Source organism: Theobroma cacao, chromosome 1 (assembly GCF_053813885.1).
Source record: "Theobroma cacao isolate CCN51 chromosome 1, ASM5381388v1, whole genome shotgun sequence".
Classification (NCBI taxonomy): Eukaryota; Viridiplantae; Streptophyta; class Magnoliopsida; order Malvales; family Malvaceae; genus Theobroma; species Theobroma cacao.
Window position 1 is genome coordinate 28,471,161 of NC_142639.1, and position 15,152 is coordinate 28,486,312.

Here is a 15,152-nt window from a genome sequence, read left to right on the forward strand (position 1 = left end):
TAAGAGTGCAATGTTTATATTCAATATAAAAGTTTCAAATCTTTATGCATAATGAGGATTACTCCCCTTTAGTTAAATGCATTTAGTTTTCTTTAAAGACTTGCAATAAAATATTTATAATATTTACAGTTGCTAAACAAGTTATACAATATCCATAGTAGCTAAGCAAAATATATTGAATATCCATAATAACTAGCACATCATATTCAACAAAACTGTCAAGCCTGACCTTATAAAATACTTTCCATGTCATTCATATGATTGACAATATGCTTGCATACTTGGAAAGCCCTGAAAGAAAAATCGTTAAAAGACGACAATGTACCAAATGGTACAATTAAGTTAATTTAAGTCTCGAACTAGATCAAATAGAGAATTTAAAATGAAATTAAGAATATTAAAGTCCCAGAATGGTTTAATATGGTGATTTGGAGTTCGAGGATCAATTTGAAGTCAAACTAGAATTTTTACTGTCCAGGGGCAAAATGGTCATTTGCCACCCAAGGACACAATGGAAATTTTTAGAAAAGAATTTTTTTTAGCCCCATTTGACTTATTGGAGTATGATTTGAGTATTGGAGTATAATTTGAGGGTTTGGCAGTGAAAAAGTTTAATTCCAGTGATTTCTAGAGTGTAGGGGCAAAATCGTAATTTTGCCACTCGCGGACAAAATTTGAGATTTTGAGAGAATTTAGATCAAATTTGACAAATTGGAGAATGGTATGAGTATAAGGGATGAAAAATATGTCTATGGGCAATTTTTCAATTTTTGGGGCAAAAATGTAATTTTTGACTTTTACGGGGGTAAAAGTGTAAATTTCAAAAATTACTCCACCAAGACTTTGGATAAGCCTGAGAATTTTACCTAAGCTATGGATATGTGGGACAAGTGTATGGTGAAAATTTGGAAATAAATGGATGGCTAGAATTTAAGGAATTAATAAAACATTAAAAAAATGAATAAAATAATATTATATTATTTTAGCCTTTAAAAAGGTGAAAATTCCGGAATTCTCATCTTCTTCAGCTGTCCAAACCAGGGGAGAAAAGGGGAAAAAAAAAAAACAAGAATCCTACCTGAAAAATTTGGAGAAAATCAAGAGAAATCAAGAAATCAAGCATTAAAAAGGTAAATTTCATTGATTTTCCTTGTGATTTTCACTACCCATGCATTTTTTTCTCATTTCCATGCAAAATTAGAAAGTGGGTATGGACACCCATGCTGGCCAAACCTCCATGGATGAGTTTTGAGCTTGATTTTTGGTTGATTTTAATTGAATTAAGTGATTTTAGTTACGTTATATTGAAATATAGCAAAAATAAGCTAGAAATATAATTTTTTCCCATTGAAACCCATTATGCTGAATTTTCTAGGGGAATATTGGCTGCTGATCTTGATGGTTATTTGAGGAATTATGATGAATAATGATGAATTATGAGCCTAGAAAAATAATGGAAATTTTCGGAGCAAAAATATAAATTTTTACCCACTAGGGGTATTTTCGTAATTTATTATCGGGACTGATAATTTGCACCACACTGAGGGACATTAAGTCAATTTGGGTGCAATTGAGGTATAGAAACTGAAAAAAATTAATTTGGAGTTTAAACGGACGCGTATATCAATTTATCGGGTAAAAGACCGAAATAGGCTAACACCGCATTTAGGCAAAAATTTAGACATTTTTGCATTCCATATCAAGCATTAGTAGTCTAAATTAGTTTAATTTCAATTTAGTACCAATGTGGTGAATTTCTCGATTTTGTACTGTGTCAAGGTGGTGAGTCCTCTAATAAAGGCAAGGGAATTGCACCCGAGGACCAATAGTCTGAGTATTTCGAAAATCCTCACTCTAGACACGGTGAGTAACCTTACCATCATTTTAATTATCTAAAGTATGTTTTTATTCGGTTTTGGTGAATTTTATGAAAATGAGTTCAAATGGTAAATTTTTATGTTTTGTAAACAAAATGAGTTTAAATGAAAATATTTTATAAATTGTCTTGAAACGAAATAACGATTTTGAAAAATAGAGTAATTGGAGACCACTGATATGTTGTAAATTTAAAATTGAATTAATGGCTTATGTTATTGTATTGGCATGACTGGCTGGGCTGTGTTTTTATGAATTATATGAATTGCTTTATTTTACCCTTGCAGGCTGGGTAGTAATATATTAGCCCTGTCATGCTGTCAAAATTTTATTGTATGGTGGGTTTGACCTGCTGCAGTGGGCTGGATTCTGTGGACTAGCCTATTAGAGGGGCACGGAATCCTGTTATATTTTTACCTCGGTTGGAGAGGCGAGTAGGGTAACTCCTGAGGTATAACTTTTAGAGTTCACTTCACGCCAAACCACCTCGTGAAGGGGAACTCGGCCAACGTCAAGGAATGGCTATGCTTTCAAAATAAAAACATGACTTTCTAATAGCCTTGGCGGACTCAGTTGGGATAGCCCTCGGCCAAGGTATCCCAAATAACTGAGTATGATAATAATTTTTGGCATGAGCCAAGCTTTTTAAGAAATTCATAAGCCATACTGATTACTTGCTTTAAATAAATTGATTTCATTTGGTTGAAATAAGTTGAAAGATGATAAATTACAGTTTGATGAAATGTTTTAATAGTCTCCTTTTACTCGACTTTAGATATTTTGAGTGATGTTTGTTTACTCACTGGGATTTTATAATCTCACCACCCTCATTTCCACCCATTTCAGGTTCAGAATAGATTGTAGATAACTGATATCGGCGAGGATTACAGTTGAACTTGCCACATCCAAAGACTGTAGGTTCATTTCTTTTTATACTTTTGGTCATTCGGGGCCCCACGTGTCACTGTAAATTAAATTCTATACTTTGGTTATCTGTATTACGGTATGTAAGAATTTATTTTGCTTTTACGCTATAAAAATTATTTATGCAGTGTTCTTAAAATATCGTTTTATGTGAAAATTGAATATTTTATTGAATATTTTTATTTTATTATAACAGTCATAATTCCATTTTAAACGAATGTTTTAGACATCCAAAATTATTTTTGATTAAGAAATATGTGTTTTCCACTTATATACTATATTTTTAGATGATTTTTTAGATTTTTGGGATAAATGACAAAAATACCCTTGTGAGACGAAAATTATTATTTCATTTGTTTAAGTTGGAAACAGTTTAAAATCTTTTAAAATGTGGTATTTGGAAATAGTTACCCACAGGGGAAATGAGAAGCTGATATTAAAGCCTTGCGGGGTCTCGGTTGACATTCCGGGTAATGAATGTAAATTGAGACGTCGCGGCGGTTGTCACGGGCTCGATGGGAGTTTCGGGTCGTGACAAAAACCATAACTAAGCATCACACACATAAATTAAACATAAAGACCTATCAAACTTTATTTAACTTAATCTTCCTTTTCTCTTTTTTTGTCATCATTCAAAAAGATATTCAAAACTCCCCCATTAATGAGTACATTTAGATTTTCCTTTAATCTTTAAATTAGACTCTAATGAATGGGAATCATAAGCACTCAAACACCTTAGTTATACAAGCTTATAGATATAGTTCAATAACTTCAAGAGGCAAGCTCATAACTACGTAAGTTCAAATTTATGGGAGTTAAATCATTTCAAGAACTTGTCAAGGATCACTCAAATAATGTTCAAGCAAATTTGATCATTTTGTCATAATCAAAACTATAATAATTTTAAAGCTAACATACTTTTCATGGCTAGCATTTGTTTTAAGAAAAATATTTTACCTTGATTGATTAGTTTTATACTTAATAATTTATTGTTGAAAAATTGTTTTTGAAGTTAGAAAATATTTTTGGATGAAAAAGTTTTGATGTTTATACTTAGATTTTCAAAGAGATTTTTATAAATACCAATTCACCCCTTTCTTGGTATATTGTGCATTAAGACTTCTACATTAATAGCTCCCACATGTGCGAGTTGGGTAAATATTTCAAGCAAGGTTCATTAAGGATGACTAGCATCCGTTTATAATATTTTTAGGGAAGATTAACGTTTCCATATAATGACTTTGGTAACGATTAATGTTTGGAAATCAAGACCCTAGGTGGTGTTTGGTATTTTATTAAGAATGTAATTGCTGGTAATGTGATTACAAGTGTCGTCGATTTTGCACACACACAAGTATACATATCGAACAACTAATACAGTGATGAAGTAGAGTATCATTCCCACGGACATTTGTTCCTAAAGTTTCACTAATTACTAAAATTATAAAATAAATTAATCTTATTTAAGTAATCCAAAAATTGAAGAAAATTAATTAAAAACAATTAAAAATCAACACTAAATAAACTAACAAACTAAATAAGTTGAGAAAAATAGTATATTAAAGACCTAAGATTATGGGTTCATTTAATATTCTATCTGATACCAACTTATCTTGTTTTTTTATCTTTCCTAGGTGGTTTTACTAACCTAGAATCCAAAGCTATGGACAAGTCTCTGTCAAGTTGCTTGTATAAATACCTAACTTAATTAATTCACTATATGTCTATAGGAACCAATTAAATTAAGTTCATTAGGTAAGTGTCTTAATGTGGCTATGTATGGCGATTGGCGTATGTCTACCCGAATCATGAATTAAATCACTTAAGTGACGTGACCATACACTATTCAAACCTTAATTCAATTTAAAATCTCTCTATCGAATCTCAATTAGATTCACAAATTAGTTAATTGTTGGCCAGACAATCAAAAGCATTAAGAACATATTCGAATAAGCAAAACTATACCCATTCATGATAAATAAAAGAGAAACTAATATTCAAATTACATGTTGAAATCCACCACAATCTTAGAAAGATAATTTTAGCTCATAATATGTAATAAAAACAATATCCAAAGAAATTTAGCGATGAATCCAAGTCAAAGAAAATAAAAGAAACACAAAAGTAGAGAAAGAAACTAAGTGTCGAAGCTTTGCAATCTCAATTATCTCTCAAATTCTCTTATTTGCTTGCTTTGTTGTTGGCTCCAAATCTCCAGAATAGTTGGCTGCTGCCTCCTCCTTAAAACCTTTGAAAAAGGTCTCTTAAATAGACTTTAAGTAACCTAATTTCTAAAATCCCGTCAAATTTTTATTTTTGAAAAATTACCTAGCACCGCGGCCTTGATTTGTTGGAGCCACAACACTAGATTTTTGCTACAGTAGTGCTACGGTGCTAATTCTCCGGTGCTGCAGCACTGAGTTCCAGGGGAAAATTGTATGGTGAGCTTCCTTTCACTAGCATTGCAGCCTTGTTCTCCCAATGCTGCCGCAGTCTACCAAATTCGAACTTGATTTTCACCCTGATCTTTTCTAAACTAGAAAAGGAGTAAACATAAAAGTTGTCTCTCTGCTTTCTAATGTCTTAAGAATGATGTCAATTGGACTTATGGATTAAAAGCTATGCTCCAAATACTGCATCATGTTCAGTCCATGCATACTGCTGCAGTGCTCTGATTTTGACAAATATTTTGACCATGATCCAATCTGAACTGGGTGAAGTGGTACAGATAAAAGTTGTAGCCTTTCCTCATATAAGTCTAGAGGTCCAAGAATAACTTCATTTGGAGTTCTGTAGACAGAGATATGGTCAAAATACCGCAACGTATATGAATGAAGCCATCACCATGCTTACACAGATTTTTATCAAATGAGGTTTTGTCATCAAATTTCCTACAAAAGCAATAAGAGAAATTACCAATACTACTCTTAAAGTAATTTAAAACAAATAACATAAAATTTAACTAAAATAACTTAAATTAACTACTCAACATGTAGTCAAACTTAAACTAAAAAAACACATAAAATACTACGATTTGAACCTAAAATCTCAAAGATCTAACTACTTAAACCCCCAAAATGTGTCAAAATAACTCTATATAATAGAGTTATCAGCAAGTTTTGTGATTGATGGGAAAATAACTTTGTAGCGTTTGATATAAAATGGAAAAGTGATGGTTGTAAGGACTGTGATTGTTAGGAAGATTACATTGTATTGTTTGGTTGGAAATAGTTTATTGGGAATTTAGCATAAATTTACAAAATTACCTTTTTGTATGGAAATATAAAGTTTAATAAATTTACATTATTTTTAATGTAAATTTTTAACTTTTCAATTTTATCCCTTAAAATAATAAATTATAGCGTGACAAAATAATATAATATTTGAATAATAATTATTTAAATATTAAAACATGTGAAATTATAAAATATTTATTTTTAATAAATTAGTTAAGTTTTAAGGAATTAAATTAGTTAATTTAAATTTTTTACAAATAAATTAGTAAGTTAATCAATTAATTTAATTAGTTCCAAATAGCTAATCAATTAATATTAATGGCACATTTATGTAATCAATTATCATTTCTAATTAATTCATATGCTCTTTATTTTAAAATTTATATATATATGATTCATCAATTACACATTAATTATTTTTCTTTTATTCAACAAGTAAAATTAGTTTTTTTTGGCATACAACTCCATGTTCCTTTTTCTTTCTTTCATATTTGCACCCAGAATCAGATTCAGTAGTACATTCCCTAGGTAGTGCAAAGTCCATCAGCAGCCAAACACCCAACACAAGCAAAACAACAGCAATCCCCTAATCAAAACTCCATAGGCAGCATAACACCCAACACATGCAAAACAACAACAATCCCCCAATCAGAACTCCATCAGCAACAAACCAAGACAAAAAAAAGAAAAAGAAAGAAAACAAAGACATAAAACATAATTCTCAACTCTTAAATCACTCCTTCATTGTTGTTGGTTTTTTAAATTTTTTGGATTTGTTTTTCACTTTGTCTTTCGGGTTTCCTTGGTGGTCTTTACTTACATATTTTCTCTCTATTTGGGCTTTGTTTGTTTGCTTCGTTCTTTACCTGATTTTTTTGGCTGTTGTTCCTTTTATTTTTGTTTTTCTTTCATTTTTCATGTTTGGTTTCTATGTTTTCTTTGGATGTTGAAGTTTTACCTTTTTTTGGGTTTTTTATTCTCTGTTTTTTTTTATTAGAAGATGCCAATGCAGCTAGAATAAATATATTACTCTATGTCTTCACTTTTTTTGAAAAGGATGCAATCTTCATTTTTAATTACAAATTCGAGCGGTTAACAATTAAACTATCACAAATCTCTATCAATAGCATCTTTGTCCTGAGTTGGTCAGCAGGTATCTTCAAAGTCTTTGGGTTTTTATTTTTTTGAGTGCCCATTTTCTTAAATTATTGACAAAAATATTTTTTTTGGTTATCCTTTGGGGATCAAGGCTCATCTTTTGATATAACTTTAAATTGTTTTTTTTTTTTATAGTATGAGACTTCTTTTTGGAGTTTTTGATAATTAAATTTTATAATTTGATAAAGAGAGCATTTCCAGTTTATTAGAAAGTATAGGGGTTTTAAACTAATACCCATTTATTTGAAGCACTGAATGAGTAGAATTTATTAAGTTATTTTTTATTATTAATGTTTTAGAGCATTGTTAAAATATTGGATTTTACAAACTTTAAATCAATGCCCATATTTATAAAGTCAATTTTCAACATTTTTCGTGTTGTACTTATGTTTTAGTGTTGGTTTTCCAGGATTATATTTGATTAAGATTGTTGGGGTTCTATTATCATCGGATGGGGATGAAAAATCACCTTATTGCGAAATTACCAGTGTAGAAAAGAAGAGAAATCTTTGTGAAGAGCAGCTCTCCAGCTCCTATTCTCTAATCCAAAAATTTGCAGATAATGGGAGTTTGCGCTCGCAGAATCTCCATCAGCTCCGTTTCTTTTTTGTTGGAAATTTGTTATACTTGTTACATTGCTAATTAAATTTTTGTTTTTTTTCTCAAGCTTTTTAACTTTTATTTTTTCAGTCCTCTGCATCGCCATAATGAGCATTGTTTTCCCTTTTACCCCTTGAGTTGTTACAGCTGAGCAAAAAATAAATCAGCAGCAGCAAGGTGGCTAGGATTTGGGAATGGGAGCCGTGGACTTGGCTTTGTTGGAGGGAATCGTGGGGGGGAGGTAAAAGTATTCGTTTTTCTGTTACTATTGATTTACAGATGTGTTTATTTTTCTTCTGTGTTTTTCACATTTTGTTTATATAATGTTAGTAAATGTCTTTTTTCTTTTTCAAAATTTTAGCTATGGATGTCACATTTGTATTTTTTTTTATACTCATTTTTTATGTTCTTTATTCTTTGCTCAACATTTATATTCAAAGTTTACAACGATATTACCAACAATGTTAAAAACAAATATAAATCAATCGAAAATAAATAGATTTTTGTATTCTTTGTTTTAGCAATTTATCACGAATTAATATTTTGATGTTTTCTTCATTATTTTTATAGTCTTTTTTATATTCTTTATTCTTTACTCAACATTTATATTCAGAGTTTACAATCATATTGACAACAGTGTATAAAACAAATATAATTTAATCATAGATAAATAGATTATTTTCTACTCTAGCAGTTTGTCACGAATTAATATTTTTATGTTTTCTTCAGCAACTTTGCATGATCTTTTGCAGTGAAGATTGCAAAAGTTGGAGTCACTCATTGTAAAGTGACATTTTCTTTTTCTTGTTGTTGTTATGAATTGTTGTGGTTTTCTTCATAACTTGTTTTTTTTTTTTTTAAATTTCCACGCTATTGTTAAAACATTGAGTGCCTTTTTGGTTTTTCTTCTGTTATTTAGAAATTTTCATTCAGAATATTAAATTTCTTTTATGTATTGCTTTCTACTTTTATTATTATAGGCCTTTGTATTGTTTTATTTACAAAATTCCTTTTCTTTAAATATATATATAACCATAAATTCATGTTTTATTTGTTTCTACTTTGATTACATTATCTACATTATTTTGAATTTTTCTAAAAGGTACGCAATTTTATTGTTTATTTCCAAAACAATAATAAAACTTTGGACTTTATGAGTACATAAAATTAAAATTAAAATAAATTAGAAACAAAATAAAACCCCATGCAACATAATGCCTAGATTTAGGGATGTCTAAGCTTTAAAATACAGATCTTCTAATAAGCTAATAGCATCATAAAAAACCCACAGCTGCAAGCCCAAACACGTTCACTGTCCGTTGCAGCAAAAATTTCTCCCATTAAATTTCAAATTACTGCAATTTAGAAAGCTATATCTGCCACCAGCAACTTGACTTAACGTGGTTGCTATCTAAATTAGCAATTACCCAATAACATGTCCCAGATCAGGACACATTTAAGCCTTATTTTCTTAATAAATCAAGCATTAAATCACCGCAGTACACTGCTTATCCAATTCAAGACAACACATTGCTATTAATGTAAATCAAGCTTTATCCATGGTTATTATTAGTTTATTAGTTCCATATCCATGTACTTTATTGATGTCATCCATGACTACACAAATACCTTCAATTTCTTTGTCAAAGTGGCTAGGTAAATTTCAAATCTTCAGAGCAATTACTTTTTCTCGAATGGTTAATGTACAGTGATATTTCACTTGTCTATGTAATTAACTTGATACCAGGATCTAAGAAGACATACTTCAGCAATGACAAAATTTCACAAGCAGCAGATCAAATATCAGAGTATGAATTACTTTACCCTACAGAATTTTTAAATTCACTTAAGTTTTCTAGTATACCTGATCATGAATTAAATTTGAAAGTAGGTTGTGAGATAATGTTACTAAGAAATATTAACCAAAATTCGGGTTTATGTAATGATACTAGACTTATAATTACACAATTAGCTTCAAATGTAATAGAAGGCAAAGTCATTTCTGGCACACGCACACCGATGATAAATTTTTCATTCCTAGAATTGTTTTTACTATAAAAAATCATAGATGGCCTTTTGTGTTCAATAGAAACTATTTCCTTGTTAGATTATGTTATGGCATGACTACCAACAAAAGCTAAGGTCAGACACTTGAGAAAGTTGGTTTGTATTTACCTAAACCTATCTTTACATATGGTCAATTATACATTGCTCTCTCTAAAGTTACATCCTGCCATGGATTGAAAATCTTGATTGTAAATGATGGACAATGTTCAAATGTAACAAAGAACATTGTTTAGAAAGAGATATTTGATAACATATGTTCAAATTGATATCATGAACTTAATGGTATAAATTTTAACATATATTGTCATGATCCGGTACTCTCCTCGAACTCGTGACAACTGCCGCGTTGTTCCAATAGACATTCATTACTCAGATTACCAACCAAAACCTCGCAAGGCTTTAATATCAGTTTTCGCACCTTCTCTGTGAGCAACAGTTATTAAGTATCATGTTTTGAGAGATTATAAACTATTTTCAAATCAAAACAATAGAAAAATAATTTTTCGCTCACAGGGGTATTTTGGTCATTTTTCTCAAAAATTTCGAAACCATTTAAAAATGTAGTATGCGAGTGGAAAACACATGTGTCATAATCAAAAATAAGTTTAGATATCTAAAACATTCATTTAAAGTGAAATTATAACTATTTGAATATAATAAAAATATTCAATAAACTATTCTATTTTCTTATAAAACAATATTTATAGAGTTACTGGTAAATAATTTTTGTAGCGTAAAAGCTAAATAAATTCATACATACTATAATACAGATAACTAAAGTATAAAATTTAATTTACTGTGACACGTGAGCCCACGAACGACCAAAAGTATCAAAAGCGGTAAACCTACAGTTTTTGAGGATGTAAGTCCAACTGTAGCCCTCAACAAAGTGAGCTATCTACCAACTATCCTGAGCTTGAAATAGGTGGAAAGGAGGGTGGTGAGATTATATAATCCCAGTGAGTAAACAAATACCATCTAAAATATCTAAAGTTGAGTAAATGGAGACAGGTAAAATAGTTTAACATATTGTAATTCATCACCTTTCAACTCATTTCAACCAAATAAAATCAATTCATATAAATTGAGTAATCAACATGGCTTATGAATTTCTTAAAACTTTGACTTGTGCCAAAATCATTCTCATACTCAGTTATCAGGGATACCTTGGCTGAGGGCTATTCCAACCGAGTCCGCCAAGGCTATTAAAAAGTCATGTATGCATAAATCATATTTTTATTTTGAAAACATAGCCGTTCCTTGGCGTTGGCTGAGTTCACCCTCACGTGGTGGTTTGGTGTGAAGTGAACTCTAAAGTTGTACCTCAGGAGTTACCCTACACGCCTCTCCAACTGAGGTAAGAATATAATAGGGTTACCGTGCCCCTCTAATAGGCTGGTCCACGGAACCCGTCCATTGCAGCAACCAATTATAACCCACCAATTCAATAAAATTTAACAGCATGACATGGCAATTTTATCATTATCCAGCCTATCAAGGCAAACAACAGTTTATACATTTTCAACACAAATACCAATTCAGCCATTCATGCCAATATTGCCATAAGCCAATCAATTAGAACCATAAATTCATAATACATCAAATGGTCTCCAATTACTCTATTTTCAAAGCCATCATTCAATTTCAAGACAATTTATAAAATCATTTCATTTAAACACATTTTGTTTATAAAACATAAAGATTTACCATTTAAACTCATTTTCCATAAAATCACAAAATCAAATAAAAACCATTTTAGATAATTAAGACGATAGTAAGGTTACTCACTATTTCAGGAGTCAAATTCTGAGTACTCCGATTTTTGATCGTCAGGTACTATTTCATTACTTTTTCCAGAATGCTCACCACCCAAACATAATGCACAATAAGCCATTTACTACATTTGTGCTAAATTGTTATAAAACCAATTCAGGCTTTATACTAATATATGAAATGGGATATAAATTGTTCGAATTATCGTCTAAACACGGTATTCTACACAAATTCAATTGTGTACCTAAATAAAACGGTATTGGCCTAATTCGATCTATCACTCGATTAATTGGCCAATACGTCTAATTCAACTCCAAATAATTCCATTTTTCTCCCAATACTCCAAATCATCAAACACAAATTAAAGAACTTGGAATATGGCAAAATCATCCTCACATTTTCTCTTGGAAAATTCGACCATGGTGGGTGCATCAACACTATAATTTTTCCTACTTGATTCTCACACCATAAATCACTAATTCCTAACCAAATCACTTGAAATAAAATCAAAATCATCCTCAATATTCCACATGGAGAATTTGGCCAATGATGGGTGATGGAAGAACATGAATTTTTCTTGCTTGATTTTCATGCTACACATCACCAATCAACTAAAAACACTAAAATACATTAAAATCTAACCAAATCAAGCATCAAAACCTCTCTCTAAGTGTTCATCCAGCAAGATACCCATCATGAAATCATGTGAATCAACCATGGAAAATGCAAAAGAATGCATGGGAAAGATAGCTCACAAGTCAAAATCAAGAAATTTTATCTTTGATTGCTTGATTACTTGAAATCCACCAAATTTTCTCTTGAATTTTTCACCCTAGGGTTCTTGTTATTTCTTTTCTTCCTTTGTTCTTGCTTTGGCCGGCCATATGAAGAGAAATGGGCTGATTTTATGCTGATTTTTAAGCAAATAATAAATGGATGAAAATTTGACACATGTCACCATTCCATTGGTCCATGTGTCATACTTACCCATTAAGCAATCTCTCTCCACCACTTAATTTTTCTCAATTATCCATGATAATATTGGGTAAAATCCATGTACTGGACAAGTGTTGGATGGTGTAAAATTACAATTTTGCCCTTGGGGTGGCAAAATGACTATTTTACCCTTATGCTCGAAAAAATGCCGAAATTAAAATTTTTCACTACTCAAACTCAAATTATACTCCAAATGTTCAATCTTAGTCAAAAATTTTATCCAACACTCACATCTTAACCTCGGGTAGCAAAATGACCATTTTGCCCCTAGATCATGAAAATTCTAATTTGACTCCAAATCGGTCCTCGAACTCTGAATCACCATTTTAAGTCATTCTGGGGTTTTTAAATTCTCAATTTCATCTTAAAATCTCTATTTGGACTAGTTCGAGGCTTAATTCAACTTAATTGTACCATTTGGTTCAATACCGTCCTTTAACGATTTCCAAGGTACCCAAGTAAGCAAACATGCATTCTTATGTAGGAATGGCATAATAAACATATTGTCAAGCTGGGCTTGACATATATAGTTATATATGTGATGGGTTTGGCTATAGACAGCATGTTCAAAATGCGCAGTAGAAAGAAAATTAAAACTTTATAACTAAACAACCAAAATATGCCTCCACCCATGGATCACCTTGTTGATAGTTAACACATAATAGCACAAAATAAATTGTTATTCAGAAAGTTACCTTGCTAAGTATTTTTGTAATCACAATGGTACTCCCCAAAACAATCTCGCGAACACCACAAGGAGCAAAAACCCTATCCAATCAAGTGCTTGGCCTTCAACGGTAATACACACAATTGCACCTGAACCTTCAACAAAGGAGGGAGTTTTTAACTATACTTTGTGCTAGCAAAGAGGACAACAATTATCCTTTCTTTCTTTTCACAATTTTAGCCGAACCTCTATCGAAAATTGCTTCATTAGCAATTTTCTCTTTTACACAAAGGGAGTGGTGGCAAAGAAAGAAAACATTTTTCTTTTTTGACAAAAACTAGGTTTTCTTCAATTGTGAAAAAGTCTCATCTGGAAAATAGTTAAAAGGTGACTTATATAGTTAGGTTAAAGTAACTTCAAATTTGCAATTAAGCCCTCAATATTATAACACATTATAATATTGGGCCAATTACTTAATTAAACTCTATTAATTAAGTCCTTGGAAATTAAAATCAAATTATTTTCTTTATATTTTACAATCAAGGCCTTATAATTATAACTATTTATAATTATGCCTAAAACTTAATTAAACTCTTTTAATTAAGTTTATAGAAGTAATTACCTAGCATGTGATTTAAGTCTAACTTAAATCGTCACTCTCCCAATTTAATTTAAATGCAATCATTATGTGTGACCCATTAGGTTCTCAACATGTTGGCAATGGAATTGATTAATGACTTAATTGATTAATATAAATTTCAATCAATTAATTTATAATCAATTCCACGGACCAAGATTGGCATATAGCAATGCATCATGGCCACCCAATTGTTAGGAGAGTCAAAGGGTTCTTTGACAACCTTTCAGTGTACAGTCTATCAGTGTAATTCATTCCCTCATCATATATTCTGGAGATGATAAGAGCTTGGTACAGTATCTACTATTATGGACCTCCATATTTGTTCCTGCAATTATAGCATTAGCTTTATAGAGAGTTATGAAACCTTTTTCATAATCTCCATGTCGCCTTGGCCAAGGACTTCAATAAGCTAATGTTAACTAAGAACTGATAAAATATGTTCTCTAAAACACTTGAGGTGATGATTCTTGACCACTCATTTGCCTTCACATGCTTCATACTATACCCAAAAGCATCCTATTTTGGCATCCTTGGTTAGGCACCCGTAGGGATGAAATCAAAGCATAACACTCCACGTATAAGACAACTTGGTGTCTCAAGTCTAGGGAGTATTTACATAACTGACACATGAGAAGTGTTGCATAGACACTAGAGTGTATTACCAAATGCACTTCTCATGGTGGGTCATGTTCAGTGAACTTGCTCATCAAGGCAAGCACTTATATTCTAGTTCCAAGTATCTTTATACTTCAATCTATGAGATCGATTGCTTACTTCCAAAGTAAAGAACATAGAATATACCAGTCTCTAAGCATCATTGATGTCCAATCTCAATGATACATTGACCAAAAATATTTTGAGATTATGCTTTGATGCGTAAGGATCTCATAACTGCAACCTATTACAATTTCCTTACAAAGCATATTAATCTCATGGACTTCATCCAATTAGACTTATAACTCATTATAATTGATGTCTTATTGATGAAGGAAAACCTTTAATCATTCAACATGAATGATATTGTTGCATTATTAGAATCCAGCCTTAACCAATTCCAATTGGCTGTAAGGCTCATCCAACAATATGTTCATATGAATTTCATTCTTCTTTAATATGCCATTTTACCTCATTTTCTTTTACATTTTATTGGATGGATCTATATGAAATATTATTGAATTGATATTTAATTTTCATTTTGTATTTATGCTGGGATTCG

At 31.0% G+C, this 15,152-nt stretch overlaps 1 long non-coding RNA gene across 1 annotated transcript; it reads left to right on the forward strand.

Moving 5' to 3' along the window:
- Positions 1 to 1,009: 1,009 nt before the first annotated feature.
- On the forward strand, positions 1,010 to 2,838 carry LOC148764698 (uncharacterized). The gene is made up of 3 exons (XR_016024654.1): positions 1,010 to 1,130; positions 1,780 to 1,863; positions 2,722 to 2,838. It is a non-coding gene; the product is annotated as an uncharacterized LOC148764698 (long non-coding RNA).
- Positions 2,839 to 15,152: the final 12,314 nt, after the last annotated feature.